Here is a 7,294-nt window from a genome sequence, read left to right on the forward strand (position 1 = left end):
CTATTAAACACTCACGAAATCCCTCCATTATATAATGGAGAAACTGTGGCCCAAGGAATTTAAGCAACATGGCAAAGGTGACACAGCTAGTGTGATGTAAGCCCAGGTCAGTATGTCTCTAAAGTCCATATGTTTTCCTTTATGTCAAGAGAGCGAGGGAACTTCTAAAGGGCTTGGATGAGCAAAGGAGGTGAGAGGGAGTGAGGAACAAGAGCAGAGGTGCGGGATATACTGGGACTGAGAGTGAGGGTCAGAGGAGGTTGGGCTGGGAGAGACAAGGTGGATTGAAGGGTCGGAGAAAAGGTGAGAAGCTAAGGGAGTGGGCAGCCCAGAGATGAACATGTTACTCAAAGCCTGGTCATGGAACCTGTAGGCTCAGCTAGGCAGCAGGGACAGGCGCTGGCCTGTGGGCCTCCAGCATTTGGGAATTGGGATCCTCCTAAGGATCTGGGCAGGTGGGAGCTTGCAAGGAGGTTCCCAGCACTCCTTCTCCATCCTTTGTGTTCTTTTCCTCTGAGGCTCACCGCATGGTCTGAGAGCTCCTTGAGAGCAGAGGTCTCCAGCAGCCTGTCTGGAGGTTGGCCAAGATGCCATCTCACAAGTATTTGCAGGATGGGTGGGGTGGAATTGAAAGGAATCACAGAGCAGTGAGGTCACTCCTGTGTGTTGGGTGCTGCATGCCCCAAGGAGACACCCAGTTCCTATCCTGAGGGTGACCTCGGGCAGGGATTCAGGTTTGGCAGTTCTGGGGTGCCCACAGAGCCAGCGCTCCTCTTCTCAGAGAGTGGGAAGCTGTGGGCAGGCAGCTGACCAGTCCTCATTCACCACTCAGTTAATTCTTGTGGTTCTGTGGTCCTGGCTGCATGGCTGCGCCTCCTCCCTCCCCAGTCCCTTGGTGACTGACACATACGTCCCACATAGCACTGGGTGGCTCCAGGAGAGAGCCCTGGGTTGGATGGAGGGGAGATTGGTTCTTTACCAGCTGTGGGATCAGGGCAGTCCCTCCCTTACCAGGTTGTGAGAGGTCAGAATCCCTGCAGATCCTTCATTCATTAATTCTTGGCTTAAAAATGTTTATTTGCAGGAGATGGAAAATGCAGAGAAGGCAGAGTCTGAAATTCTGGAGCTGCAGTTGAATAACCAGAAGACCCTAGCCAAGTCACTTCACCTCTCTGAGCCTCAGTTTCCTCATCTGTAAAATGGGCGTGAGGTTCTCTTACAGGGTAATGGAGATGGTCAAATGAGAAAAGAAACATGAAAGTGTTAGTAAACTGTAAACTCCTGATTATGTATGTGTGTGTGTATAAACGATAGTCATTCATTTATTGGCTCATTTATTTAAGCAACACTGATACAGTGTTTATTAAGCATCAGTCAATGTCCTCAGTACCAACCCTAGGAGGATTGTACCAGTATTGTCCCATTTTACAGATAAGGAAACTGAGGCACAGAGGGTTAAATAACTTGCTCAATGCCATCCAGTGAGTAATACGTAGAGCTGGGATTTGCGTCTAGTCCTGTTTGACTCTAGAGTATTTCACTCATTCATTCATTTGTCAAACATTTGCTAAGTGCTTTCTCTATGTCAGGCCCTGGACCCACAGAAAGGAATCAGACTTGATCAGCGTGGTGTTGTGGTTCTCATCCAGGGGCAGAGGTAGCCTCCTGCAGCGGGTAGCTGGGAAGTGCATGGGGCAATTTTGGGTTGTTGCCAGGATTGAGCTTACTATTAGTCGGCTAAACTTCCTGCTCTGTGTGGGGTAATCCCACACAAAATGTCAATAGCGCCCCATTGAGAAACCATTCAAAAAAATTGCACAGGGTTTGGAGTCATTCCAGACCTGGATTGAATCCCAGCCCTGCCGCTCTAAGACTGCTTGACTTGGACAAGCAGCTTCACCACTCTGAGCCTCAGCTTCCACCTCCGAGAAACATGGTTGCAGAGACTGTCTGTGAAGTGCCCAGCAGTATCTGGCATGTGCCTTGGTTGTTCGACAGACACGAGCATCCTTTCCTGCTCAGGCAAATACCAGGAAGCACGGGGGGCAGCAGTTTCGGATTCAAGCATCCTTCCAGACCCTTCTTCTTCCTTCTTGGGGAGGCTCTGGATGCCTGTGAGGCTCCAGACAGTCAGGAGCCCTCTCATCCCTCTTCTCTCCATCCAGGAGCACAGCCAGAGGCAAGAGAGCATCTCTTCCCACCAGCCCCGAGGCTTGAGGCAACAGCCACTTCACCTCTCTGAGCCGTGGCTTCCCTGTCTGCCAAATGGAGAAACGCAGCGCTGGGTGATATCAATTGTTTCTGCCTGCCCTGTGTCCCTTCCATCTTCTTTTGAAAACAGCACCCAGTTTTCTTTAGGGGAACATTCCTCTCCCACTCTCAGTTCACCTGGGCACACGGTCTGGGACTGGTCAGTCAGAATCAGGACATTCCATCCTCCTGGTCACAGCATTTGGTTCAGGAATGGGCACACGAGCTAAGCCAGAGCAATCAGAAGTGTCCAGGAGAGAGGCATGCTCTTTTCCTATGGGATTGGGGCACCAGGACGCTGTAAGCCTGGAGCTGCCCCTCCACCTGCCTCAGAGTGAAGCCAGCAAGAGGAAAAAACATCAGAGAGAGAGAGAACTTGACACCTGGATGCTGCCATACCTGTTCCCAGTTTTCAGCTTGGCAGCCAACACTTCGCCTTCTTTTGCCAAAATCAGTTGGAATTGGTTGTCTGTCATTTGTAATGGAAGTAATCCTAATTTATTCAGGGGTTAAAAACACCTACGTTAAAAGATTGCTGTATGGATCAAAAGAGAAGATGATGTAAGGGAAAATGTTTTTCTAAACTGTATGTGGCTGAATGACGGTGAGTTATTAATCAGACCCTAAAGCAGGAACACACATTCCACGAGTGATGAGTCAGTCCAGTTCTATCTGAGAGGCTCGAGAAAGCAGACTTTGAAGGTGCTTGCCTGAGCACTGAAGAGCTGTTTGGAAATGCGAATTCTTGCCCCCTAAATTTTCAGTTCACTGGGTGCATGTTTTCGAAGGAGGAGATGTCCTTGCGTTGGGGCACAACTCTTTCCTATGTGACTTGTTCCAAGGTTGGTCATTTTACAAGAGGCCATGGGACACAGAGGAAAGATCCTGGCCTGTTTGGGCAAGTCTCTGCCTCACTCTGAGTCTGTCACCTGAGGGACTGGATTGGACCTTCCAGTAGGGAGCTCCCAGCTCTGACCCGCTGTGGTCTTGAAATTCTCAGACCCTATCCTGGGACAAGGAAAGTCTGCTCACCTCTGGAGTCTGTAGCATATACTTGTTCCTGGATTCTCCCGAGAAGCCACACATCAAAACCACAGCCCACACCACAAAGAGACTCTGCGGAGTCTGGCAGACAATGGAGGTCGGCTGGCCCAATCTCCATTTCCAGTTCCCTGTTCTTTTCTGCTTAATCCCAAACTCAATCTCCCAATCTGCTTTGTAGCCAAGCGAGGTCACGTGACACAGTGCTGGTGAAAGAGATGTAGTGGAACTCTGCTGAGGCTGCCTCTTCGCTTCCTATCCTTTTCCTGCCTGAAACAATGGCCCGAGGATGCCGCACATCTGAGGGTGATCGAGCAGAAAGATGGAGAGAGCCTGGTCTCCTGATGGCATTGTTGAGCAGCCGCAGAGGCCTGGGCTGCTGACCTCTGGACTTGTCATTTGAGAAGAATTCCCCCTCATTTTCTTGCATTTAGGCTTCCATGTTTGGGACTTGATATATGGAGCCAACTGCATTCCTGGTGCACTAGGCTAGCATTTGTCTGCAACCATTCTCTTTTGGTGTCTAGTACAAGTGTTTTCACCTCTAGGACCACACTGACAGAATTGGATTAATTATATAATTATTAATTATGATAATTCCAGCAGTAATAATCATTTTCCAAGTGCCTCCTGGATGCCAGGAATTGAGCTGAGTGGTAGTCTTATCCCCACAATGGTCCCAGGAAATAGATATTATTATTACCCTTATTTTCAGATGAGGAAACTGAGACTCAGAGATGACATATGACTGGCTCCAAGTCATACAGTTAGACTATTGAAGCTGGGCTCCAAATCCAGATCTGCCTGACTCCAAAACCCTGCTCCCTACTGCCGGCACACCTAATTCAACAGACTTATTTAACAAGTAGGGAAACTGAGGTCCAAGAGGGAGAGTGACTTGTTCAAGGTCACACAGTGAGTTCAAAGGGTTGTGTTACTAAAAGATCTTCTGGGCCGGCATTCCAGGGCTCTTTCTATGACATCCTGCTGCTCAGTGGATGAGGAGATTTGAAGGTCAGGCTCAGGTCAGGGGGCAGTGGGAGCTACTGAAGGTTCCGAGCAGAGTTAGGAGGGTATTTCACATACCAGAGGAGGGTCATGGAAACAGTTCCTCCTCCTTCAACTGTGGTAGAGGAGGAGGGGGACGCGGGGACTGACATTTTACAGCCCCAGCAACCTCTAGAGCAACTATTGTCCCTTAGCAAGACAGTGGTTCTTTCCCTGGCTTCGCCTCCTCTGTCAGAGGCAGCTGGGCCCCCAGATCCCAGAAGCCCATGTCTCATGCTCTGCAGATTACGCTGCTGGTGGGGGTAGGCGGGGGAGGATGCCAGTGGCATGACCACTAGGCCATTCTGTGCCAATCAGATGGTGTCAACTGCCTAGTGGTGAGGTCTGTAGGTCAGGAGACCCTGCAGAGGAAACTCTCCAGATGAGCCTGGGGACTCTCTTCTTGCCAATGTCCTGCTTGTTTATCTGCCTTCTTGACCTGCCTCTGGCAGAATTTGGGTGTTTGTTTTCAAGATTCAGAGTTTGGGATCCAAGAGAGCCAGGGATGGAGTGTAGCAAGAAGTTAAGCTTGTAGATGTTGACATGAAACAGACCAGGGCTCAGATTCCAGCTCTACCACCTACTAGCCCATGGCCTTTACCAGGTCAGTTTTCCTGTTTACAAAAATGGGGACAAGAAGAGAATCTATCTCATGAAACTGTTATGAGTAATAAAAGAGATGATGCACCAAAACCCCTTAGTATAATGTCTGCCACATAGCCAGTGTTCCAGCGGTGGTCATAACTCCTTCTCCTCTTCCTCCTCACTGCACGGTCTAGGGAAATCTTTGAGCCTCAGTTTCCTGTTTTGCATAATAGAGATAATGATACCTTCCTTCCTCTTGGAACCGTTGTGAGGATTTCGATGAGAAAGAGATGTAAAAACATTTTGTGAGTCTCAGTTCTTAGCTTGTCAGCTGAACTATGTGGCTTACATTGGCCCCCCACCCCACCCCTAGCTGACCACAGTTCGTTTCTGTTTCCTCTTAACTAACTCCAAACACTGGCTGGCTATTCTGGGGCTCTGTACGTGGCATATCAGAACAAAGGGATTGGACCTTGAAATCTTGTCCATCTTAGTTGTGCAACCTTAGGTAAGTCACTTCAGCTCTGCAGACCTTGGTTTCTTTCTCTGTAAAATGGAGGTGGCAATACTTTATAGGGCTGTTGAGAAAATTACATGTGATAGTGCATATAAAATGCACAGCACTTTGCCTGGCACATAGTAGATACTTGAAATTTTAGCAATTATTGTTATTACCACCAATGCCTAACTCTAGCCTGGTACTGAGTAGGGAAAGAGGAAGAGGAAGAGAACTTTGTATGAAACCGTTCTGCTTGGGTAGTGAACGGAAGGGAGAGCAGGTGGAGAATTAACACTGAGCTCCTACTGGAGGCTGGGCATGCTTGTATAGACCTTATTTTGTCCTCCCAATAACTCTTACAAGAATGGAATTGTGAACCTCATTTTACAGATGGGGAAACTGAGGCCCAAGAGGGGCAGTTGGCTGCCTAAGGTCACACCAAGAGCTGGTCAGGAGTGGCGGGGGCTGGGATTTGAAGAGATGTTGGGTTAACTTCAGAGCTTTCCTGCCTGGCTGTGAAGCTGCCTCCAGAGGTGGGACTGGGTGGGGCTGGGTCCCTGAGTGATTCAGGTGAGAGTCAGCTCTGGATTTCCAAATAGTGGGTGAGACCCAGCAAGGCTGAGACCTTTTGAGGGGCATTAAATTCCAGGCCCTAACTAGGGCCTCTGGTAGGATTGCCAGGAGGGCATGTGATTGGTGTGGAGCCAGGGGTGGGAGTATGCAGAGAGAGAAAACCCACCCCATGTCAGCCATCGAGTATAGGGAAGAAGGTCCTTGCTGCCTTGGCTGGGAGGGGCTCAGGCCCTAGGGTGGAGCTGGACCTGTGAGAGTGTTGGGGGTGCTGGCCGATGGGCCCAGCTAGGGGAGACAGGGAAACTGAGGCAGGGCACTGATACACTTCTGATGGTTGTCACATCAGCTGGATGGTGTGGCATTCACCTTAATGAGGCTGGCCCTGGACCCTCACTCACTAATAGAAGGTCTATATTTTTCATTCATTCAATCACTCATACAGACATTCATTTCTTCAATCAACCAGCATTTGCCGGACATCTATATGTCAGATCTTGCACTTGGCCCTAGGAATACAAGAGTGATCAAGATGCTCAAAACCTAATAAGAGAGAAAGAGGGACAACACAATCCACTGTGCTGCCTGTGGTGACCAGGGATGGCGCAGGAGTTTCCTCAGAGGACAGAAAGACCAGGAGGTGTTTCAGAGGAGGCTTCCCAGGGGACACTGGGGCTGGGCATTGCCCAACGAGTGGCAGGTTACCATCCTGAGGATTAGGAAAACCCCTTGATGTTGAGGCTGCAGGCTTGGAGTAGAGGGGCAGGGAAAGGTGTGCTGGGGCCCTTTCCCAGGGCTGGGGTGAGGGCTAGCCCGGACCTCTCCTCTGTGTATCCAGCTGCAGGCTGGACCCTACCGCCGAGATGAACCAAACACAATGAGTCCAGATTCGAGTGCCATCTACCCCAGCCTGCTCCCCATCCCTGGTTCCTTCCCTGGGTATTATCAGCAGCATCAAGCCAGAAACCTAGGTGTCCTCCTCAGCACCTCTCTTTCCCTAAAGCTCCAGGGCCCATTAGCCCCCAAGCCCTGGCACTTTGTCAACCACCATTTCTCTTGTCTTCCTCTCCTCTACTCCACCCTCCTGATGCGGTCCTAACCCTGGAGGATGGCACTAGCACCTGTCTGCCGTCTTGCTTCTGGCCTCTCCTTCATGGCATCCATCTCGGGATCTCCAGCACCAGTCACAGAGCCTGGCCACAGAGAGGGCTCAATCACTCCACGCTGGACCTGTTCTCGGAGACCATCTGGTTTGACCTCTGTATTGTTCAAATGGGGAGCCAGAGGCCTGGAGAGGTGCAG

The sequence above is a fragment of the Equus caballus genome, chromosome 25, assembly GCF_041296265.1.
Source record: "Equus caballus isolate H_3958 breed thoroughbred chromosome 25, TB-T2T, whole genome shotgun sequence".
In the NCBI taxonomy this organism is placed as follows: domain Eukaryota; kingdom Metazoa; phylum Chordata; class Mammalia; order Perissodactyla; family Equidae; genus Equus; species Equus caballus.